Source organism: Diabrotica undecimpunctata, chromosome 5, assembly GCF_040954645.1.
Source record: "Diabrotica undecimpunctata isolate CICGRU chromosome 5, icDiaUnde3, whole genome shotgun sequence".
Lineage (NCBI taxonomy): Eukaryota > Metazoa > Arthropoda > Insecta > Coleoptera > Chrysomelidae > Diabrotica > Diabrotica undecimpunctata.
In genome coordinates, this window is record NC_092807.1 from 114,951,142 (window position 1) to 114,975,739 (window position 24,598).

At 32.1% G+C, this 24,598-nt stretch overlaps 1 long non-coding RNA gene across 2 annotated transcripts in view; it reads left to right on the forward strand.

The window, feature by feature from the left end:
• The window catches only part of LOC140440755 (uncharacterized), a 57,132-nt gene that overhangs the window by 27,461 nt on the left and 5,073 nt on the right, over positions 1-24,598 (forward strand). For both annotated transcript variants that reach the window (XR_011950922.1, XR_011950921.1), the window contains one exon: positions 20,212-20,318. This is a non-coding gene — a long non-coding RNA (uncharacterized lncRNA). The remainder of the gene's footprint in view (positions 1-20,211; positions 20,319-24,598) is intronic.

Genomic DNA, 24,598 nt, shown 5'->3' on the forward strand with positions numbered 1-24,598 from the left:
TTAATTTTAGTGTTGTGTTTAATAAATTAATTCCTCTGTAATTTTTCGGGTCCGATTTGTCTCCCTTTTTAAAGAGAGGTATTAGGATGCTTGATCTCCATTCTTGAGGAAAGGAATGGCGCCAATATTAATAATTTGAGATATGCGGATGGCACAGTGTTAACTGCAAGCAATTACGAAGAACTTCAACATCTAATTAATAGGATTACCACAACGTGTGGTGAATATGGCTTTAAGCTAAACACCGCAAAGACAAAGGTGATGGTCGTCAGTAAAACGCCAATACAACCGGACGTGGTAACAGCTTATGGTGAACAACTGGAGAGAACTAACAGTATCACTTGCCTTGGTTGTAATCTAAATGAGAACTGGGACATGAGTAAAGAAATTAGAATACGGATAGAGAAGGCCAGAGCTGCATTCTTTAAGATGAAGAAACTTTTATGTGGAAACAATATTACTTTAAGCCTGAAAATTAGATTTGTGATATGTTATGTGTTCCCTAATCTTTTGTATGGTGTCGAAGGTTGGACTTTGACGGATACACTTCTCAAGAAACTGGAAGCCTTTGAAATCTGGGTGTATCTGAGAATCCTACGAATAAGTTGGGTGAAAAGAGTTCGTAACGAAGCTGTTTTGCATCGGATGGGAAAAGTTACGGAAGTCGTCAAAACAGTTAAAAATCGCAAACTTGAATATTTTGGCCACCCGGAGAGATTTCATTTATGTCAATTTAATAATACAAGGCAAGGTAGACGGAAGAAGAGGGCCAGGTCGAAGAAGAACGTCATGCCTTAGAAACCTGAGAGATTGGTTTAACAGATTCTCTGCATCTCTTTTCCGAGCTGCCGTCAACAAAATTACTGTAGCCAATTTGATAGCCAACGCTCGATAATCGAGCTCGGCACATGAAGAAGAAGAAGACGATAACATCTCTGTTGCCATCATCTGGTAGTGTGTTTTGTGTCTATATTTGTTGTATTAGCTTACTTATTTATTTATTGATTTCTCTTCAGATGAGATACCAGTTTCACTGCTATTTTATCTTCTCCTATTGCTTTTCCGTTTCAGAAGTTTTAACTTTTTATATTTCTTTTTCAAGTTTCATTAATATGTTTTACACGGTTTTCCGCCATCCAGTTTCGTAAATTGTCATATTCTATGTCGTATGTGTATCTCGCTTTCTTTAGTAGCAAGTTTTGTATTGCTTTTTTCACTTATTTTTGCAATTTCTGCTTATTTTAAAAATATTTAGATTGTGAATACGATAACAAAATAGTATGTCATTAAAGTTTGTATGCTCCTTAATAGATGTGTATATCCTCGGGCGACTTAGAAACACTCAGGCCGGAGTACCTCGTGTTTGTAAGATCGCCCTCAGGCATAAACATCTACTTAATTTTCGTCGTCCATAAATAACTAAAACACCTTCCTTACAATTGCTAAAATTTTAGTAATATAGAAATACTATTAGGATAATAAGATTTAAAAATATTTTTACAATAAACTAAACCAAAAACTGAAATATACCCAAATATATTATCCTACACTATTTATCAGAAGTATGGTTTCAGAAAATCGCAATTTCTAATTTGCCCACGGGAAATCTTTTTCTCCGGAGTTGGTTTTTTCATCGATGCTCCGAGATTACGGCTAGGCCTTAAGGATCATTCAATCCAGTCAATACCTACGTTTATGATATTCTGATTTCTTTCAAATAAAAAGAAATAAATGAAAGAGCTTTTCTGATGTATATACCTAAATAAATCAAGGCTTAAGAATAAATTTGAAATTGAAGGAAATTCCAGTTCATTAGAAACTTCTTGAAACATCTCATTAGGTATAGTATACAATTACAGAGCAGAAGTGGGCCTTGCTTTTAAAAATTTGTTGATCGTATTATTATATATATATATATATATATATATATATATATATATATATATATATATGTATATATATATATATTTATATATATATGTATATATATATATATTTATATATATGTATGTATGTATATGTATATGTAGAGAAGCGGTTGATGAAAGGTAGCACAGTAGTAGCATCATTAAACGCACCGTTGAAGGCAACAAACGTGTCCGGGGTAGCCAAGATACGAACTGATAAAACACTAGTCAGACCATCAGTACCATCAGACCAACAGTAAGTTCTGAAATGTTAAAACAATATAACGAGAAAATCAACTTTAAGAAATTGAATGATTTCCTGACTATATTTTGAAAAATACTAATGGTTGTGACCAAAATCATTATATATATATATATATATATATATATATATATATATATATATATATATATATATATATATATATATGATTTGGAAGATAGACAGATACTAAAAGATAGGGTGACCAAATTCTTTCAACAAAAACTGAAACTGAAAGGCAAAATTAAAGAAATAAGAAAAATAGGACGATAAATGGGCATTATAGAGATGGAAAACTTTGAAAAAACAGAAAAATTTAAGATTTTTTATTTTTCTTCAGTTTTCTATCTCTAGAATATCCTTTAAGCGTCATATTCTTTAATTTTGCCTTAAATAAGTGCGAAAGGAAAGTAGAGACGAAAATTACATAAGAAGCAAAACATTTAGATTAGCAGGTAAACGAGTAAAGAGAGGACACAGGAAACTTATAGAAGACATACGAGACAGTATGAAAATAGAGTAAAAAAGATCATTTACTTATGAAAATGGAGGAAGACAAAACCGCCCAAAATGGATTCATGGATCCAAAAACTAGTAAAAAACATAAATGGAATCAAAATCAAATTTAAGAAATCGAATGTTTTCCTGACTACATTTTGAAAAATAATGGTTTTGACCAAAATCATTATACAATATAATTATAAATTTTGCTTAGATTTTGAATTTCTGATCTTTTGTTTAAATTATTATCACTTCTGCTTATACAAACCATTTCTAAAAAAGTCCTTTTGAATTTATTACTTTCATTACATAAAAAATGGTTTTTGATAACATTAAAATTTTATGTAATGAAAGTAATAAATTCAAAAGGACATTTTTAGAAATGGTTTGTATTAGCAGAAGTGATAATAATTTAAACAAAAGATTACAAATTCAAAATCTAAGCAAAATTTATAATTATATTATTTCTTTATAGTTTATTCGTTAAAATATCACATTTTAATTTAATATTCCATATTTATACTTGTTACATTGTTTAGACATCTATCAATGATGAATAAATCTTCTTTTTTATTGCTAAATAAAAAAGAATTTTTTAAACAAAATTTTATTTTTTGGCAATATAATTGTCAAAAATGAAAATTGTAAGTTGGCATTCATGACATTGAGGCTTATTTGTAATTGGTCGCTATTCTAACTTATTTATAGATTCAATTATTTTTGTTAAAAAAGTTTTTCAAAATTACTAAATTTAGAGAAACATTTATTGGATATTGTTTTAAAATAGTTTTTAAGATGTTTAGCAGTTTAGATTTACTAACAAAACTAATTTTATTTGGTGAGTTAAAATTTATTTTTCTAGTTTCACTTTGTAAGATGTTTTGTATTTTTTTAGAAGCTCTTGATAAAGATTGTAAGTACAATTGAAAGCTTAACATAAAGAATAGTTTACCAATAGCCCCTTTTACTGACTCCAACCCATAAAAAAACATATTTATATATTTTTTCCAAACGAGTCACAGTCACAGTCAAGTACATCTTTTTTCTTATATATATATATATATATATATATATATATATATATATATATATATATATATATATATTACAATAATTATTATATTAAATAAACAAGTTTAAGTCACTATTTGCAGCTAATATATGACTAAAATATTAATAGTGCTAACACCTTCGCTGATTTATGCCACTGTCGCTATTCGGAACTAGCGATTAAGAATAATTCTTGAGGGGAATAGATATAAACAACTAGGCTAGGAATATATGTCTTATGTAAATTGTTTGTTGAAAATTAAATGTGATGTTATATTATTTAAAAGTTATTTATATTTATTGAAAAGGTCTATTTAGAAATATGTATTTTTTATTAAGATTATTTATCTAGAACAGACAGCACTGTGACAAGGTAGAATAAGACAGATGTTCTAATTTATTTATGCATTTAGTTTACTATGTACCGTTAACCTGAAGATGCATAGCCAATTATAGTAAGCGAAACCGGTCGTTGGTGGTAGAATAAATTGATTGTGAGTAAGTCTTATACTTATTTCTTTTTACGTATTTGAACTGGACTCACAAGGCAACATATTCAAGATTTGAAATTACCTATCGAAATTTTACTAACTATAGTTTTTCCATAATCGATCGACTTAGTTCCCGGAAGCCCCACCGTGTTTAGCTATCAAAAAATATTTAATAAAGTATACAATTTTAAAATAAAATTCTCGCTAAGACTTGAGTCTTTTTATTAAAATTCATGCCTCTTATTTTTCTATTCGAAGACAATTACTTATATTGTATTTTATAATATATATATATCTAATGTCTCTTAGTTTTATTCTAGTTTGCATTATAAATTAAAATAAAAAAAGTAGTTTTACTCGTAATAGAGCCCCGCCGTAAAGATCTTTGGAGAGTTCTCTACGTGTAACTTGTCTTTGCTCCCAAAACAGTGCGTAAAATCCAGCAAATTTGCATTCTGCATTCTCAGTGCGACTTAAAGCCGCGTTTACACGATGACAATTGGCGAGACAATTGTCAGAAGATAACTGACTGGCATGAAATTATTGTCTTCGTCTAAACACTTCAGGCCAATTGCCTTGCCAACTGCCCTCACAATTGGCCAAAAATTCAGTTGTCTCCGGGAGTAGACTGAGGACAATGAGCTGCGCCCAGTGAGCCCCCCACCACTCGAAATCTCAATTGTCGCGACAGTTGGCGCGTGTGAACGGTGTAGGTCAGTAGTGCTGTCTTGTTTTTGGCCAGTTCCCTCACCGGAAACAACAGATAACGAGCAGTCGGCCATGTTTTAGCTGTCTACTGCCATGACAATAGTTAGCCCTTTATAATCATCTTCTCGTTAAACCTCCGACAATCCGCAACCACGTAATGACAATTGTCTCGCCAATTGTCATCGTGTAAACGCGACTTTAACTACATATATACCGAGACATTCTACAAAGAGCTGTTTGCACTATTTCTGCTCCATAAGCCGCGTTTACACGATGACAATTGGCGAGACAATTGTCATTGGACAATTGTCATCACGTGGTTGCGGATTGTTGGAGGCCAGTCCAGTTGAACGAGAAGGTGTTTATACGGGGCCAACTATTGCCATGGCAGTAGACAGCTAAAACATGGCCGACTGCTCGTCATCTGTGGTGTCCGGTGAGGGAACTAGCAAAAAACAAGACAGCACTACTGGTCTACATACTTCACACGGCGCCAATTGTCGCGACAATTGAGATTTCGAGTGGGGGGGGGGGGGCTCACTGTGCGCAGCTCATTGTCCTCAGTCTATTCCCGGAAACAACTGAATTTTGGACCAATTGTGAGGGCAGTTGGCAAAGCAATTGGCCTGAAGTGTTTAGACGAAGACAATAATTTCATGTCAGTCAGTTGTCTTCTGACAATTGTCTCACCAATTGTCATCGTGAAAACGCGGCTATACTGCTATTATGTTATTTCTATTATTATGTCTATAAGATCTTTTTTCTCGCAATCAATAATTAAAGATAGGAATTAATTTTCCAAAAATATTTCCCATTGTTTTTTTAAATCGTGCAGGGATCTAAAATGTTGCTTATTTCGCTGATTATTGACTTTTATTTTCATAATACCCAGTATTTAGTGATTATTCGAGACCTGAAAGTTTATTTTTTGTACTGACTTGTAGAGTATATGCGTGCCTAATATTCCAGCATAAAAAAATCTTTTAAAAAATATGTTAATACATGATTGATACATGCCATAAAATAAGTTAATTCTCATTAAAAATGAGAAACGTGAAAATATGTTCCTCTAGCTATGGCTATCTAATCGATATCGTGTCTTGTCTTCCACACTATTAAATTTTTAAGGTAATTGCTAGTCACTCATGCTTTCCTTCACTCCTACAGAAAAACGAAACCCGCTCAAAGTTGGTAACATTGTACTCAAGATTTAAAATGCTTACTTAAATTTTACCTCAATAATGGAACTGACTTGTAAATAGCTCTTTTCAATTATTAATTTCCCAAACAAGAAATAATTTAAATATTAACACATATTGGTCTTAAAATTCTATCCTACATTATTAGAATACGGAGACGTTCCTATTATGATTTTCCTTTTAAAGAATTTAATTATTAACATCTCGTAAAATAACATTTTCCGGTTTCACCTAATATTTCTGCAATATATTTCGATAAATTGCTAACATATTTCGCTGGAGAGCTGCGGCAAAGAAGTTTTCATGGCCATAGAAACTTTTGCTAAAACAATTTTCTGGCAAACGAGGGTGACAAAGCAAAGGAAATCACTTGAGACGTAGCTGCTGTGCACGAAAAAGTCTTTCGTCACATTTTATCCACTATTTAGGAAATTATTGTGTTCCTCTGCTGAAACAAATAGGCTCATTTGCTTATCAGAGTGCGAATTTAAGGAAACGCATTTACTTTTGGGAGTGGCTATAACTCCTAATGTTTCAAGATTATTTTACTTAAAGAGTCAATAAAGATAAGATTTTTCTCATGTTTGGATAATGCTTAATTCTGTGTTCGCTGTTTATTTCTGCTTTATAATATATTTTTGTTATATTTTGATTGCATGTTTTATAAGTTCTTCGTCTTTTATTGTTTTCTTTTGTCCTACTATACTTAATGACCCTTGACGACGTTTAAATGGAACTGGGCAGAGCACTTAGGCAGAACACAAGATGGACGGCGGACAAGACGTATTATGGAATGGAGGCCCATAAACTATAAAAGAAGCCCAGGACGACCACCGACTAGATGGACTGATGATATAAAACGTGTAGCGGGAAACTGGCTACAAGCGGCCCAGTGTAGAGAACACTGGAAAGAACTGAGGGAGACCTATGTTCAGCAGAGGACGCGATTGGCTGATTAATGAATATACTTGATAAGTTGATTTTTTATTGCTATCTATTTTTAACTATTCTCTGATTTTTACTTCTTTATTTTTCTTCCATGTGTGTTTTCTATTATTTTTTATTAACTAATTAATCGGTTTTTTAACCCTTAAACGAACACATCGCTCTCTGAGATCTTTAGTGTCATATTATGCTGAACTTTGGCAACCCTGTTTGATCTGATGTTCTCCCCCCTCAATATGCTTCCAACAACTACCGAGGTACGTAAAGCGCGCAACCACGATTCATGGTATAATAAACGACATAAAATATATAAATATAACAACATAAAAACGATATAAAATATCAAAATGATATTTTAAAAAGAATGTCTGACATGATTTCAACAATCCGCGTTAAAGGCAAGAACAGTTTGCTTCCGTGTCAAAAAGGTAACACAATATATCAAAGTAAAAACACATTTATAACATTTTACAAAACATTGTCCTCCTCATTCTAAGTGACCTCTCTGTTGAAGTTGGCAATCAATATGGCAAATTTCTCTCTATTCTGGGCTTGATGAATTAATTCATTTCCTTTTTTGTGGGTCCAATCTCTGATGTTTCGTAGCCAAGATTTTTTCTTTCGTCCTACTTGCCTTCTAATATTACTTGGACAAAACATTGTAGGTATTCCTATATCAAATAAGTCTGTGCAGTTGCTGCTTGAAGATGTCATCATCATCAGTGGCGTTACAGCTCTTTATGAGCCAAAGCCTTCTTCAGAACAATCCTCCATACGCCCCTGTCTCTGGCAACTCTTCTCCATGCTCTAATTCCGATAGACTTCAAATCATTTTCTAGGTTGTCTTGGTACCTAAGTCTCGGTCTTCCTCTTCTTCGTTGTCCGATCGGCCCTCTTCGGTCAAAAACTTTTCTGGCTATGGCATCTTCCTCTCGTCTGATTACATGACCTATCCATCTGAGGCGTGCTACCTTAATGAATTTTACAACGTCAGGTTCTCCAAACTTTCTATACAACTCAAAATTGTAACACCTGCGCCACAAACCTTGTTCTTTTATGCCTCCATATATTCGTCTTAGTATTTTTCGCTCAAAACGTTTGAGCAATTCTTGGTCATTCTGTGTTAGTCTCCAAGATTCTGAACCATATGTTAGCACTGGTCTTATTAGTGTTTAGTATACAGTCAGTTTAATTTTTCTAGGCATTTTTGAGGCCATCTGTCTTCTTAAGCCATAGTAACACTTATTGGCGAACACTATTCTTCTTTTTATTTCTTCACTGACGTTGTTATCTTTGGTTAGCAGCGACCCTAAGTATATGAAGGTGTCAACACCTTCCAGTTCTAGGTCATCAATTATTATTCGTGTAGGTGTCGGGTTGCTTGACCTAGTGCAACACATATATTTGGTCTTTTGAACATTTATATTTAGTCCCATTCTGTGTGCAGATGCTCTTAACGACCGAAATGCTTCAGTCAGAGATTCTGTGGACCTACCTATGATGTCTATGTCATCTGCATATCCGACAATTTGTACTGATTTGTTAAAGATAGTACCATTCGTAGTAATCTGCGACTCTCGAATTATTTTTTCTAATGCCAGGTTAAATAAGAGACACGATAGTCCATCACCCTGTCTTAGTCCATTTTTTCAATGGAAGGGTCTTGAGAGATCGTTTTGGATTTTTACCATGCTCTCTGCACCTGTGAGTGTAAGTTCAGTTAACCGGACAAAATCAAATGGAATGCGAAATTCTACCATAGCAAGTAGAAGTTTATTTCTATTAACGGAGTCGTATGCGGCTTTGAAGTCAACAAATATGTGGTGGGTGTCGACGCCGAACTCTAGGGTTTTTTCAAGGATTTGCCTCACTGTAAATATCTGGTCCGTTGTTGATTTATTAGGACGGAAACCGCACTGATATCCTCCCACTATTTGTTCGGCGTAGGGGAGGAGTCTTTTGTACAATACGTTGGACAACACTTTATATGCCATATTGAGTAGAGTGATGCCTCTATAATTATCACACACCATCATGTCTACCTTTTTGTGTATAGGACACAGTACACCTAACTTCAAGTCTGTGGGTGTTTCTTTCTGTTGCCAGATTGAAGTTATCAGTTTATGCATGTGTTTCATGAGGGGGTCGCCGCCATTTTTGAAAAGTTCGGCAGGGAGATTATCCGAACCGGGAGCTTTATTATTTTTCAGTGTTGCGATGGCTTCTCTAATTTCTTCTTGCCTAGCGGCAACCACGAAGATGGCGAGATTGAGGATCCCATGTTTCAAATGAATGAAGATGATCGGCAACCACCCCCCACCGAAGAAGAAATTAGAGAAGCTCGAAGATGTAGGCAAACGATATAATATGAACTATCTTTTGACGAGGCGCTTAAGCCAAGATCCCTTGGAGAATTTTTTTGGGGTCATAAGAGCGAAAGGTGGTTTGAACGATCATCCAACTTCTTTAGATTTTAAATACCGACAGCGTTCTTATTTAATGGGAAAAAACAAAGGTGCTTGGCTGCCTTACCTCTATAATGCTTTACATTTACATAGGAAAGGACAGTGACGAAACTGAACTTTCCGAAGAAGAACGTAGGCTTTTGAAACCCACTCAATCAGGTTTCCGTCTATGTAAACCGCTTAAAGGATTCACCGAAATTATGGCCGATAACTGGTTCACTTCATCGGAGCTGGTAGAAGAACTTGATGTAGATAGTGCTCTGGACTACCCCCAGCCAATGTTCAAACCAAATTGATCATTTGGCCCCATGGCAGGGATGCTTTGGTGTTTTTTCAAACCCACCTGAATTGTATACATCCTAGTATCCAGTTCACGATGGAGGTATAAATGGATTCATCCCTACCGTTTCTCCACGTTATCATAATGAAAAACCAGTTCGAAGGTTTTCATCATTCTGTTTATCGAAAACTCACCCATACCAATCGTTACTTGCATTCCAACTCTCATCATCCACCTTCACAAATTAATTCAGTTATTAATACCCTTGTCTCCAGATCTACAGTGTGTCAATTTTAAAACTTACAATGGGCTATATCTCACGAACAAAAGCTGATATCTAAAAATACTTGAAACCGTTTCTAGGATAGCTAGGGAAACTAAAATGACATGAAAGAGAACTCACCCCCATCAACTACCTAGACCCCACCCACCACAAACAAAAAGTTTACATTGCAAACCCCTACTTGTCATATATCATTGAAAAGACTATAAAAAATGCTATCCAATGGTATAAATAATAATTATACAGGGTGAAGCAATAATTGTGAAACTTTGGCTTAAATGGAAAATTTAATGAGGTTTTTGTTGATTCTGTTGATGGCCCTGTATAATTATTGTTTAATAATTATACAGGGTGTTAATATCACCTAGCTTATTATAACTTTTGTATTTGTAATGCTATCTCCCGGACTATTATGTTTAATGGTAAGTGCCCGTCGGAATTTTTGTTCGTTAAATAAAAACTTAATTTTAAAAGTTAAGAACATCGGTTTTTTGGATTCTGAACGGGATCAGTGCAAAATAAAAAAAAAAAAGATGCCTCAAGATAACTGAGTGAAGCATCCCAAATTGAGGTCCTTGGAAATTTTGCAATAGAGCCTACTGCATCAACACTTCAAGTATCTGCAATGACAGAACTTTCACATAAGGCGGTTAGAAAAGTGTTGAAATTACATAAGTTTCTTCAACCGTACAAAACGCAAATTCTTCAACAACTAGGCGATGATGATCCAGACCGACAAATGTATTAGAAAAAAAAATGAGGTCTTCGATTGTTTAAGAAAAGTTGTATGTATTTTTGAAGGCAATTTTTCTAAAGATCGTACAACTTGGCAAATTATTCAAATAAACTAAAATATTGCCCTATAAAGTCGGTAGATGTAGAACGAACTTATGCTGTGTCCAAAGACATTTTGAGTAATAAAAGGCAAAAGTTTTAAATAAAAAATTTTGAAAAATAGTTAATTATAAATTTGTACTATAATATTTTAGATTCTTAATTATTATAGTATTAGTTTTTGTGTGTCATTTTATGCATATATATGCTATTTTGGTAAAGTTAGGTCACATATATTACGCTTTCTAATCATCAACTAACATCATCTTATTGGTGAATAAGATAGCAGACTGCAGCGAAGAATATGGACTATCTTTGAACATAAAGAAAACTAAATTTATGGTAATATCGAAATCAACACAAAATGTCCAAAATTTATATTTACACAATGAAATTATCGATCGAGTTAGCAAATACAAATATTTAGGCACTTTTATAAATGAAGACAACGATAGCTCAGCAGAAATCAAAATAAGAATAGAAAAAGCCAGATCCATATTCACTAAAATGAAGAGTGTTCTGCGGAAGAGATTTGAGCCTTGAAATGAAACTTCGCCTGATGAGATGTTACGTACTTTCTGTGCTGTTCTACGGAATGGAGTCATGGACGTTGAAAAAGATTGATACCAAAAAATTAGAGGCATTTGAACTGTGGATGTATCACAGAATCCTGAGAATATCATGGACCGAGAGAGTCACAAATGTCGAGGTCTTGAGAAGAATGAATAAAGAAAAGGAAGTCATATTTACGATCAAAAAACGAAAACTGCAATACTTGGGACACATTACAAGAGGCGAAAGATATGAACTGCTTCGAATAATTATGCAAGGGAAAATAGCAGGAAAAAGGTCTATAGGAAGAAGACGAAACTCCTGGCTAAAGAATCTACGGGAATGGTATAGCTGTAGCAGCAACGAATTGTTTCGGTCAGCAGTTTCGAAAATACGTATAGCCCTGATGATCGCCAACCTTCGGAACGAAGATGGCACTTGAAGAAGAAGAATCATCAACATCTGTAACAACAACTCATGAAACAAGATATAAATGATGCATAGGATTTTTTGAGAACCTAAGCAAGGAAAAGAAAATAGAAACCGAAAACAATTCCGATAATGAAATTAACAAATGAAAAATGCAGTTATTAAAAAGAAATAAGCAGCTACAACATAGGGTGAGAAAAATAGAAAAATATACAGAAAGCTCAGAACGAACCAAACGTATTTTAAGGTAGAAACACATCAGCAATCATTAAAAATATTTTTAGTCAAACTTAAAATGATTTACATGGAAGACAATTTTTGCTTGCAAAATGATTGCAATATTCTCTTGGGCTTATTTGATGATCAGAATATCATTTTCAAGAAATACATTTAATTTTTAAAGTGGTCTGTATTTTTTAAAACAATACACAAATAAACAATGGGGTTAGAATCTTCTTTTAGATTGATTTCTCACATTTTTTGTTATTCTGCATGATACTTATCAAATAATGTTAGATGTCAAGCTTATCCTTAATATTGTTTATTCTTGGATAAATACTAAATATTATTCAATAGGTCCAAGATAATACAAGAGGAGGGACTTATGAGCAATGCGTTGGTTGTTAGTTTCAAAAATGGCGGCATAGTTTACGATAACCTAAAACGAATTAATCTGAAAGAACACAAATAACTCTTATCAATATCGATTTTATTATTAAAACAAAAAAAATTGACAAAACATAAACAATATTAAGTGAAGTTATAGAAAAACTCGTAAGAGTTGAACATAATTTTAAACCGTTTTGAAAACCTTTCAAACCAACTAGCTTGAGTAAAAAATTTAGATAGATAATCATAACATGTGCAATAGTAGTTTTGTAAACTAATATTAAAAATATTTTTTCATTGGAGAAAATTCCTACTTGTCCTAATCAATATTCATCAAACAATTTTACTTATTGTTCGTAGCTTAGAATAGATTGGAAGTAAAGTGGAGACAAAAAAATATGTAATAATATCATATACAGTGTGATGCAAGTCTATTGAATAAATTATTTCAGAAGACAGAATTTCAAACAGACGACTCTTAAAAAAATCTTAAAACACTTTAATATTAATTTTAAGAAGGCCGTCAATTGCTATATAAGGTCAGCGGTTTCCAACCTTTTTTAACTTGAGGCACACTAACTTAAAAACTCTTTCAGCCACGGCACACTTGGCTATGTTACTTTTTTTAAGGATATAATTTAAAACATAATTCATTGAGTTAATGCCGTGCTCATTATGGAAATTAATTAGGAAAATTAGGAAAACAAAATTTTAATGCAATTACAAATATTTTGTTTAAAAGAGACGATAATAAAAAATATTGGAGGATACAACAGATTGTCCGTCTAATTAAAAAACGGGTATGGCAGTCCAGTGGGACTGCCGGTGGAAGTTACACTTCTATACACGCATTCGCCGTTACAAATTTATTTGGAAGTCAATCTGCACAATGATTACATATGTAATTCTATAGGTAAGACAGAGCAGAAAGAGAAACAGAATTAATAACAACTTACTAACAATGAAGGATTGAATCAATATTTTGATGAAAATGTATATTTTTATTTTCATATATGTATGAAAGGAGTTGAATGCAAAATTTTTTTACACATACTCTGCAGTAAAATTCATTGTTTATTTTGTTATTAATATAATAATACAATACAAATTAAACTGCAATATTCATAAGTATTTAAAAATGACAATAATATACATAAAAAAATACACTACAATCCATAAGTATTTAAAAATGACAATAATGTAATAATATTAATAAAAAAGTCCTCCCCGACTGGGAATCGAACCCCGGTCTCCCGCGTGACAGGCGGGGATACTGACTACTACACTACCGAGGACATGACACAAATGTATTTCAAAATTGACAGTTCTGGATCATACAGTGATTTATTGAGATTATTATTTTGAAATACAAAAGAATAATATAATTATGAACATTTAATAAATAGTATTATTTATAAATATTTTATTATATGTATAATATTATGTGTATATATATCTTTATATAATATATATATATATATATATATATATATATATATAATATTAAATTATATATACAAAAGGAACATTTTTATATTCGAGAGAGGAAGAGAGAGAGAAAATATATCTTCTGTCTCTCTCTTACTCATTATCTTACATATGTAATGATTTCACAGATTCACTCCCATACAAATTTCCAACGTGGAGCTCACTTATAGAAGTATAACTTAAAAAATAGTGACACTATATCTAATGCTATATTTGTGCTTATAATAATGACCCTTTATTATTAAATCCTTTCTTGGACGTATTGTAGACAATCACACCTTCAAGTCATCCTAAATATTTTAGCTTTGAACGGTTTGTGTTTTTGATGGCGTTCATAGACGAGAAAGCAAATTAACAGATATAAAAAGTTGAGAACGGTATTATTGCATTCATGGCTTTCTTTGTGAGTAGCGGATATTCATTAAAGTAAGGAATCCAAAATGATGCAACATCTACATTAACTTTGATATTCTTTAGTTTTGACTGAGCCTCTGCTTCTTCAACTGGTTTACTGTACTTAAGTTTAAGTCCACGGTAGGTTTTTATATCTATTAGTTCACCATCTTCATAAGTAGTGAAGAAGTCCGTGTCATAAGTCGACTCGTTGTATAGATTTTGCATTCAGTCCATTGATGACGTATCGAGGGAGGAAAAATAGTTTTTGATATTGTCATTCAGCTTACTAAGAAATTTTCAAAAAACGGTCTGACAGATTTAATTCTACATTGCAAATGTTTGTTAACTGAAACATGTCCCAAGTGACTTAATTTTCAACTTTCTTTATGCACAGTAAAAGCTTTTGCTGGAAGGAACTCATTTTATCATTAGAGATGAGGATGCTTTCTAGGTTTTCCTGTATGCAGTTATTTAAAACATACAATTTCCCAATAATATCTGCCAAAAACGCAACTTCGGTGCACCAGGTGTCATCACTAAGGAAATTGAGATATTCAGACTGCCCACAGGTAAATAATACTAACATAGAATCTTTGAAGGACACGTCCGAGAGTTAACCATCTTACTTCTGTATGTAACAATATCTGCGTATACTCAGAATCTACAGCAGAATACAAACAGTTAAATAATTTTCCTTTTAAAGGCATACTTTTGATGTAGTTCACCATTTTCACAACAGTTTGCAAAACGTCATTCAGTTTAGGCATCAAAAACTTGGCAACAAGTGCTTCTCTGTGTAAAAAACAATGTGTGAAAATAATATCTGAATTCTCCTCTTGAACTGACGTCAGAAACCCTGTTAAGTGACCTACCCCGTTGACAAACCAGCAGTGATAAAATAACTGTTCACTAATTGAAAAATGTCTAGTCCTTTTGTATTTTCAGAGAGGCCTTTACAAAATAAAAACTATTCAATTACGATAGATTCACAGATATATCTAACATAGGCAACAACCTGGGGTTTCCCAGTTATATCTGTGGATTCGTCCACTTAAAGCGAAAAAAATCAGCTGTTTCGAGTTTGTCATTTACTTGGGTTTCAACATCCTTAGACATGTCCTCGATATGGCTTTTAATTATATTATAAGATAATGTATTTTTTAACCTCTGTCACATTCTTCACCAAATATAATTTTATCAATTTCTCAGCATGCTGGCAAAATAGTCGTCTCGGCAGTTCTATGGAATTTTATAGTTTTTGCAATCAACTCAGACACAGTGTAACTGGCTTTTTGTACTTTATCCGACACAGATGAAAGATTTTTAAAAGTGGAAGCCTAAATAGACTGATATGATAAGAGCCTTTTGAAATATTCAATAGGTTTTTCAGCCTCAAATGAATGCTTTGTGAGTAGGTGTCTCTTTTACTCGTCACCATGGTTTCGTTGGACATCTATTTGAAAAATATTAAGCATCGAGGTTTAATCAGTCAGATGTTCATTGCGTTCACTTTAACTTATACTCGTACTAGCACTAGCATATTCAAATGTTTATGTAAATATACACTGTGGTATTAAATATGCAAAAACCATTCATTTCTGTCATAACAAATTAAGACTGACCTTTTCACTGTAGCTTCGAAAATGTCCTCATACCAAAAACAATTCTCTGTAGTTGCTGCTGTGGCGATCCAAGGAAACGTCCACGTTTTCCAAATATGTCCCTACTTGCTGTCACCTCGTTTTCCTTTTCCTGCTATGCCTCGTACCTGCAATCGTTCCGGCTTTCTCCTTCTGCAGTGTTCCCGCCTTTTACAGTACTTGTAATGTGCCTGCTATATAAAAACCTACAACTTTCTAACAGAATAAAATCATGCCATAAATTGTCAACGTCTACAACACATCATATTTTCCTAACGTACTCTCCTGTTCAAGGTATTTTAATACGAAAATATTAAAAATATTTTTAATCCACTAAAAACTCTGTGACTGTGAATGTCTCTTTAAAATTAACAAAAATTTAATTTATAATTTAAAACTTTTTCTTCTATGGTTTGATCTTCTGGTTCAGCTACTACTAAGTTGATTTTTGTCCAAAGAAAACTATTTTTTATCGAAATTGAATCTGCTGTTACTTCTAGCTCTCCGAATCTGGAGTCCTCTCAAAAATACATAGACAGCCGAGCCTCAAATAATTTGTATTTAAAAAAAATATAATTTTGAATTTTGGAGATCTCTGCTTGTTACCAAGACAGTTAAGTAAAAAAACCACAATAGAACTCTTCAGAACTCCTGCAGACAGAGTAACATGGGCAGTGATGATCGCCAATGTCCTTAAAGGATAAGGCAGGATATCTTCATTTATCCTTTCAAATCTGTTGAGAATTCAGAGTTCTTGAAATCACTTTAAATACTACGACGCACTTTTCACCGGAGTACAAATATCCTTATTTAATTCTTAATTTTAAAACAGATCAGATTCATGCATATATAATTTTTAAAGATTTTTTCAAATATATAGGTCTAACATCTGTAAGAATTAACAAATGTAATAGCACCCAACTACTTTAGGAAAGAAGGACATCATCTAAAAACTGCTGAATATTTTTTTTTGACAAATAAAATAAAAAGTCTCACGGCTATACAACCTCTAAAAAATAGAAAGCTTCACAAGCCACCACATCTTCCTTCCATATAAAAAAATATTAACTAGCTTAAAATTATACTAGTGACATATACTTTGAGTTTTTTTTATATATTAATTTGAATCACATTTAAGGTCTGTGAGTAGCGTTTCCGCCACAACGGATTCTCAGTTACTCCTTGAGTTTTCCTTGAAAAATCAGAAAGAGTTATTCGGTTAGAAAAAATTTACTCGTCGACAGAAGCTGTGTTAAATGTATTTCAGCTCTTATGTCTACACCGTTTTGCCCTTGATGGATGAAGTAAAAAATATATATTTCGCTTCTTTCGCTTCATTTCATTTGCGAGGTTTAACTTGAAAGAATGTTGTTTAAATGTTAAACCGGCAGAAATGGGGGATGATATACGTAAATTTTGATTTGGGTGTGTGTAGCTGCTCTGATGTGTAAAATTTAGGGGTGTGATTTCGTTGTTAACGATTTTTTATGGAGTTTCTGACTTTTGTGTCATTGCTACACAAACAGGGTTAGGCCAGCTAATTGGATCAAGAAAACATTTTTTAAATAATTAACCGTGACTTTAATGAATATTAATGTGTTAAGCAACATAGGAAACGTTTTTTTTAACTTTTATGTAACACAAAAAACAAAAAGGTTTAAAATTTATTTTTACCACCTGCATAACCGCTAAAAGCTGCGATATTCATATTTGATTATTTTAATTATTTGTCCATGTAAAATAATGAATTCTGTGTTATTTTTGTTACATTATATTGTATGGTCGACCATTATATCTACGTGTTGAGTTTAGGCGCGAAACAAAGCTTCTTAGATAATTTCACGCTATCAATATCTATGGTGCATTTGACAGTGAAATATATATATATATATATATATATATATATATATATATATATATATATATATATATATATATTATTGTTTACAGAACATATTGTTTTTATTGTTAGATTGCATGTTTCTTCTTCTTCTTCTTCTTAACATGCCATACACCAAAGTGCGTAGGCGACTATCTCATTACTAGAATTCTGTTCTTGGCGGCGTGACACAGCTCGCCTGTATTGTGTATTCCTGTCCATTCTTTAATATTCCTTAACCAGGATAATTGTTTGCGGCCGGCTCATCTCCTACCTTCGATCTTCCCTTGTAGGATTAACTGTGGTATTTCATATTTTGCTCCTCTCAATATGTGCCCAAGGTAACCAATCTTGCGTTTTTTAATTAATTCAAAGAGTTCTCTTTCCACGCCGGCTCTCTTAAGAACGTCATCGTTTCGAACTCTATCCACCCAAGGTATGCGCATCATTCTTCTCAATGACCAAATTTCAAATGCTTCAAGTTTGTTGATAGATGGGTTGAAGTTTGACTCCAACCCATCAAAAACATTTATATATATATATATATATATATATATATATATATATATAAATATATATATATATATATATATATATATATATATATATATATATATATATATATATATATATATAAAACTGTTTTGGATGGGTTGGAGTCAATAAAAGGGCTATTGGTTAACTATTTTTTTTATATCTCGAGCTTTCAATTGTGTTTACAATTATTATCAAGAGCTACAAAAGACAAAATATCTTACAAGGTTGAACTAGAAAGAATTAAATATGACATTTTTTAATATTAATTCTCTATATATCTGTTACATTTTTTCAGACATGTGTCAACGGTGAATAAATCTTCTTTTTTGATACTAAACAAAAAAGAATGTTTAAACGAAATTTTATTTTTGGCAATATAATTGTCAAAAGTAAAAATTTTAAGTTGGCATTTATGACATTGAGGCTTATTTGTAATGGGTTACTATTTTAACTTATTTATAAATTCAATTGTTTTTGTATTAAAAAAATGTTTTTATATTAATTATTTTTAAGATGTATTAGCAGCAATTTTTATTTACTAAACTAATTTTTATTTGGTTGTTAACAAAAGTAAGTAAGTAAGTTAACAAAAAAATTGTTTTTTCTTTCTAGTTCAGCCTTGTAAGATATTTTGTCTTTTTTAGCTCTTGATAATAATTGTAAACACAATTGAAAGCTAGAGATATAAAAAAATAGTTAACCAATAGCCCTTTTATTTACTCCAACCCATCCAAAACAGTTATATATTTTTTCCAAACGAGTCACAAGTACTTCTTTTTTCTTTTATTGTTTTCAAACACAAAATACGATAAAATAGATAGTCACTTTTAAAAATATAGCTAATATTATTATTACACTTTAAAATTATTGTTAAACGGTGGAATTATTCTATAATATTTAATTATTTGATAATAAACAGAAATTATATCTTAAAAGCTTCCAATATTTCTTTATCATCATACATAAAAATACCCTTATTATCACGGTTTTGAATGTATATATTTTTAATTTATATATTTTTCACTTTGAACTCGAAATAAACAAACAAAAGTATAACCAAGTCACACAGTGTGATTCAGACTGATTAAATAACTTATATGGCCCATCATGTGGGCATGTGATACGCAGTAACGACAATCGCCTTATTATCAATGTGTTCTGGGAAAGGCCAGAGGGAAGAAGATCTGTAGGGCTGCCTAGAAAAAGGTGGAAAGATGCAGTCAAAGAAGATCTAGAGAAAATGGGAGTGCGACAATGGGAATTACTGGCACAGGACCCACAAACATGGAAGGCAATAGTAAACGCGGCAAAGGCTCACGAAGAGGTGTAGCGCCATTGGTGATGATGATATGTCCCATCCACGTGCAACTTGTTCTCGCCGAAATAGCTTTGTCTTTAAACTTTCTGACAGTTATGGAGATACGAGTTATTTTGTGATTTCCCTCTTATACGAGTTTTTTTAGAGATTATTTTAAGATTATTGTGAATGTTGGACGTAAAGGGTATTGCAAACTGTTATATATTTAAGTGTATATTAGTTTGCCGCAATGTATTTATTATTTTATAAAAATGGAGATACGAGGTATTGTTTCTTAATCATCGATACGGTGTTTCACGGAAACCAGTAACATCCGTTTAATTAATAACTGGGCTGGTACAAAATATTGGTGGTCCACTATTTACTGTAGCTAAAATCAATAGTTATATGTTAATAGTTATTTTCTCTAACTATTTCATTGCCTGTTTTTGTTTTTAGACAAATACAAAAGTTCTTCCTCCAGTATGTCCAAAGCCGATCAAGATTACAGATCTAAACAAATGAACCCAAACAATGATGCTTATTACAAATCGGGAAAAAGATAGGTAAGAATACTTTTATTTTTTAAAAAATATTGTAACATTTACAAACATATTGGAAAAAACCAAAAAGTAGAAATTCAAAGATTTCTTGGTTGTCGAAACCAAACTTCAGATGTTTGGCTTAAATCTGTGAGTTTTATAATTTACAAGGTAAAACAGACGATAAAGGACCGACATAAAGAATTTAAAATTACATTCTACAATATATCAATTCATTTAAGCAACAAGCTTTCGTGGACTGGTTTCTTAGTACAGAAGGGCTTTATACCAGTCTGAAGGGTTCTGTAAGCTTTTTAATTCTTTGCACATTATATCATACGGTTTACCTCTATTGCACTTCTGTTGCAATTCAGGTCTGCCATCCAAAGAATTTTTCAATAAATTCCTTTCATACTTGAATTTGTTCGCTTCTTTCTATAATTATTCTTTCTTTGCTATCAGCTAGAATGAGTTTATTATGTTTCTTGTTATTATTAAAGGTTTCTCTTATTTTTTTTGAGGTTAATTGTATCATGTTTGTTGTCTAGGTTTTTTTATTACGTCACACATTTCATTTATTCACTTTTCTTTTGCTTCTTTAATTTTTGAATCTATGAACTCTTCCACGAGTTCCAAAATATCTTTTGTCATCTATTTTTTACGTTTCTCACTTTTTGTATTCGTAAGTTCTTCTCTTTGTACTTTAACTATGGTATTTTTTATGGTTTGCCATATATAGTTTTATAGGTCTTCATTAAGTTTGCTTGCTACTTTTTCTTTATTAGCTTCGTTTCGAAGTATTTCGATTTGCACTTCTTTTGTGTGTTTCGGCATAATATTTTTGGTTTTGGTCTGGATTGATAACGATTGGATTGTGGTCTGATAGTTTGGATTTACATTGAAGTCCATACTTGGGTAGGTTTTTGCACTCTGGATATTTGATTTAAATTTATGATTAATCAAAGCAAAATCAATTTAATTCCTTACAATATTTTGACTATTGTCTTGCGGTAATTTTTTTGATACCACCTGATTTAAACTACCTCCCATTTCCCCTTACCCTCTTCTTTTTGGCAAATTTGTATCAGATGATCATCCTTTTTATTTCGTGTGCCTAATTTGTATCCTCCAGTGATATCATGTACTTTTTCATTGCCGATTTTTGGATTAAAGTGGCCTAGTATATTGTTGATGTGTTGTTTCCTGAGGCTTTTTGCGATGTTCATTATTCCTGCATAAAATTCTTCTACCTCATTCTCTTCTTGGTCTCCTGTGGATGTACTTGTATTAGATTAAGTACATATACTGTTTTTATATATAAGCTATTATTACATTATTGCTTCATTTAAGAAGTGCCAGTACTTACGGCTGTTGTTGATTTTACTTGCCATAATGAGTGATTTTCTTAAGATATTTATACAGGATCTTTAATGCAGTAGTTTTTCATGCTTTCTGCAACCTGATGCCATTGACCTTATTAGTTCTTTCGCCTTTAGAGCTAATTTCTCAACTCAAAAGTAATAAAGTGCCCCTACTTCAGACCACTTTCCACCTTCTTAAGGAAGCTGTTGGCAGAGAGGGAGACTATTTATACCGATAAATCGGTGATTTCATTACGTTGGGCTACTTCACCTAGTTTAGCAGACTAATACAGTTATCAGGTCAGAATTAGCTGTCTTGTGGGGACCAGTTATTAAAAACCATGTCCCGCTTATAACACTCATATTAAAATAGAGGAATGAATTGAATTCACATATGGGTTCTTTTTGTTGTGTTAAAAATACTGTGTTATGTATGTCTTAATAGACTTTCTACATATTTATTTGGGTGAGTATTTGGCAGAGTCACACTCTGTCATGATGACATGTATTTACCTTTTTAAAGACGAATTACATGTTATGATCTTTTCTGACGGATATTCTCAAGTTAAAGTTGATTTCATGTAATCGAATGAACTATCTTAATAAGTAAAATCGTCCCAGGAACGCAACTCAACAATATTGGCAATATCATTTTAAAGTCGTCTACTTTAAAATGTATAATGTATGTCTGAATTGTCAATATATATGAGTCAGATAAAATTAAATTATTAGAAGAATTTTTCACTAAGTAACAAAAAACAAAATTTGTTTAATTTACCAATGTTTGTATTTTGGGAACGATTTCCGAAGTGGAAATTGAAACGTCAATAAACGTATTTTAACCTTAAAAAAAATATCTAAAATTTATTAAACCTATCCAAACGAAATTTAAAAAAATATTTTAATAGTTCTATATAGTTTCTTTAGGCGGAATATGAAGGCTGTATCTTATGTATAAGTGGTCGTATAAATTTAAAAGAGAAAATTAATTTTTTGCACTTTTTTCCCAATGATTGCTATTTTTTTAAAGGGTAAACATAAAATTTTTGATTTCTAGCTAGTAAAATATTGTGTTAAATTAAAAAAATATAAGAATTTTTCTTTGTACATACAAGGTACATCTTGAAGTATTTCCAGCCCTAAAAATTAAAAATGTCTAATTCAAAATAGATCCCGCCTATATTAAGTATTCTAAATACAATATCCACAAGGAAACTAAGTTCCTGTAGTTGGCTGTATACCATATATTAAAAAATTTTTAATAAAATCCTATATAAAAAGGTATATAAAAACCCAGTCGAGCTATGTTAAATAGACAAAACGTTTTCGGAATAAATATTCCATCATCAGTGTCAGGTTAATACATGAATGTAGCCACTAAATATCGGGGTAAAAACCATTTAAAAATTACTAATTGAAATTTAGTTTACATTATTTCTTGAATAAAATTAAGATGGTAAAGTTACCGTTGGATTGGTAACATGGCGCCATATGACTCTACATTAAGTTGCAAGTCCTGAGACGGTATGTCTACGAGGACTTTATAAAGTCCTCGTATATATATATATATACTATATATATATATATATATATATATATATATATATATATATATATACTATATATTATGATCTGGTCTATAAATTTGTTATTTTTCTTTGGTCAACTCTATTGATCCATATCGGTTTAGTTTCGTTTTTTGAATTTTTGATACTAGCGATACCTCTTTCAGGTCACCTAAGATTTGCCCTTTAGCAGAATGCCTATTGTTATATTGATGACCTATGTTTCAGTTATTTTCTAGTAAACCACATTTTTTGCATTTAAATATAAATATAGTTTTTACTTGAAATTAAAGACAGCTGATCAACCCTAGCATATTAAATTTCAAAACATTGTAAGCCACTACCATTTTTTTGTCAGTTGGAATACATTTCCTCATTTTTGTATCAATACCACGTATGCCATCTTTAATGTACTCCAAGAACTTATGACGGTCCTAACATGCGAAAATACGAAAAAACTTTTACTTCGTCGGCACAAAGTTCAGGAAATAACATAACATAATAACTATAATAATGTAATGTAATGCATATGACGTATAGTAACATATACATTATGTATATGAATTTTCCGACTCCTTCTCAATCTCCCTTCCTTTTTTAATTAAAGGACAAGAAGAAACAATGACTATTGTAGTTTGATATCATATTCTTAACTAAACAATATTAACTGTTCACTACTAAACGTATTAATTTTTGATGGTGGCAATTATCGGCCACCGGTTGCCCATAATTTTTTGTGCGTTACTTTGGTGGCGCCACCAGTTGCTCCACCAGTTTGCCTAGTCTAATACCGGCCATTTTGTTCATGCTCCACCAAGTCTAAAGATGTTTCTGAGTTTGGTAGGCTTTGCCAAAAGAACTTCCGGCATTATCGGTACTGGGTTTTTCAAAATTAGTGCCTTTTTGTCGCTTGAGATTCCACGAAGTTTTGGGCGTAAAAGTGCTTGAACAGTGCTATTTTTGTAAAAAATCTAATTCCTGATAATCGTCCTCAACATCTGTTTTATATTTTATACAATTACTTCCTCGTGTAAAAAGAACTTCTACCAGATTTTGTAATAGAAAACCCTTTAAAGGATCATCTAGTTTCTTAGTTGTTGTTTTTTTTTATTTTGCCACAAGTGAAACACTTTTAACTCAAGTACCTCTACATTTTTTCTAGAGTTATTCACATGTTTAGTCAGTTCCTGAAAATACGAATGATTAACTTCAGTTATCAAGGAAGTATATAGAACCCAATTTTTATTCTGGGATGTACAGTTATCTGCCAAAATACAAAATGAGAGACATCGCATGAATGTGTTGCTTGTGTGAGTCCATTTCAAAAGGTAAAAGAAATAATAAAATTAGACTTACTCACAATCAATTTAGTTTAACT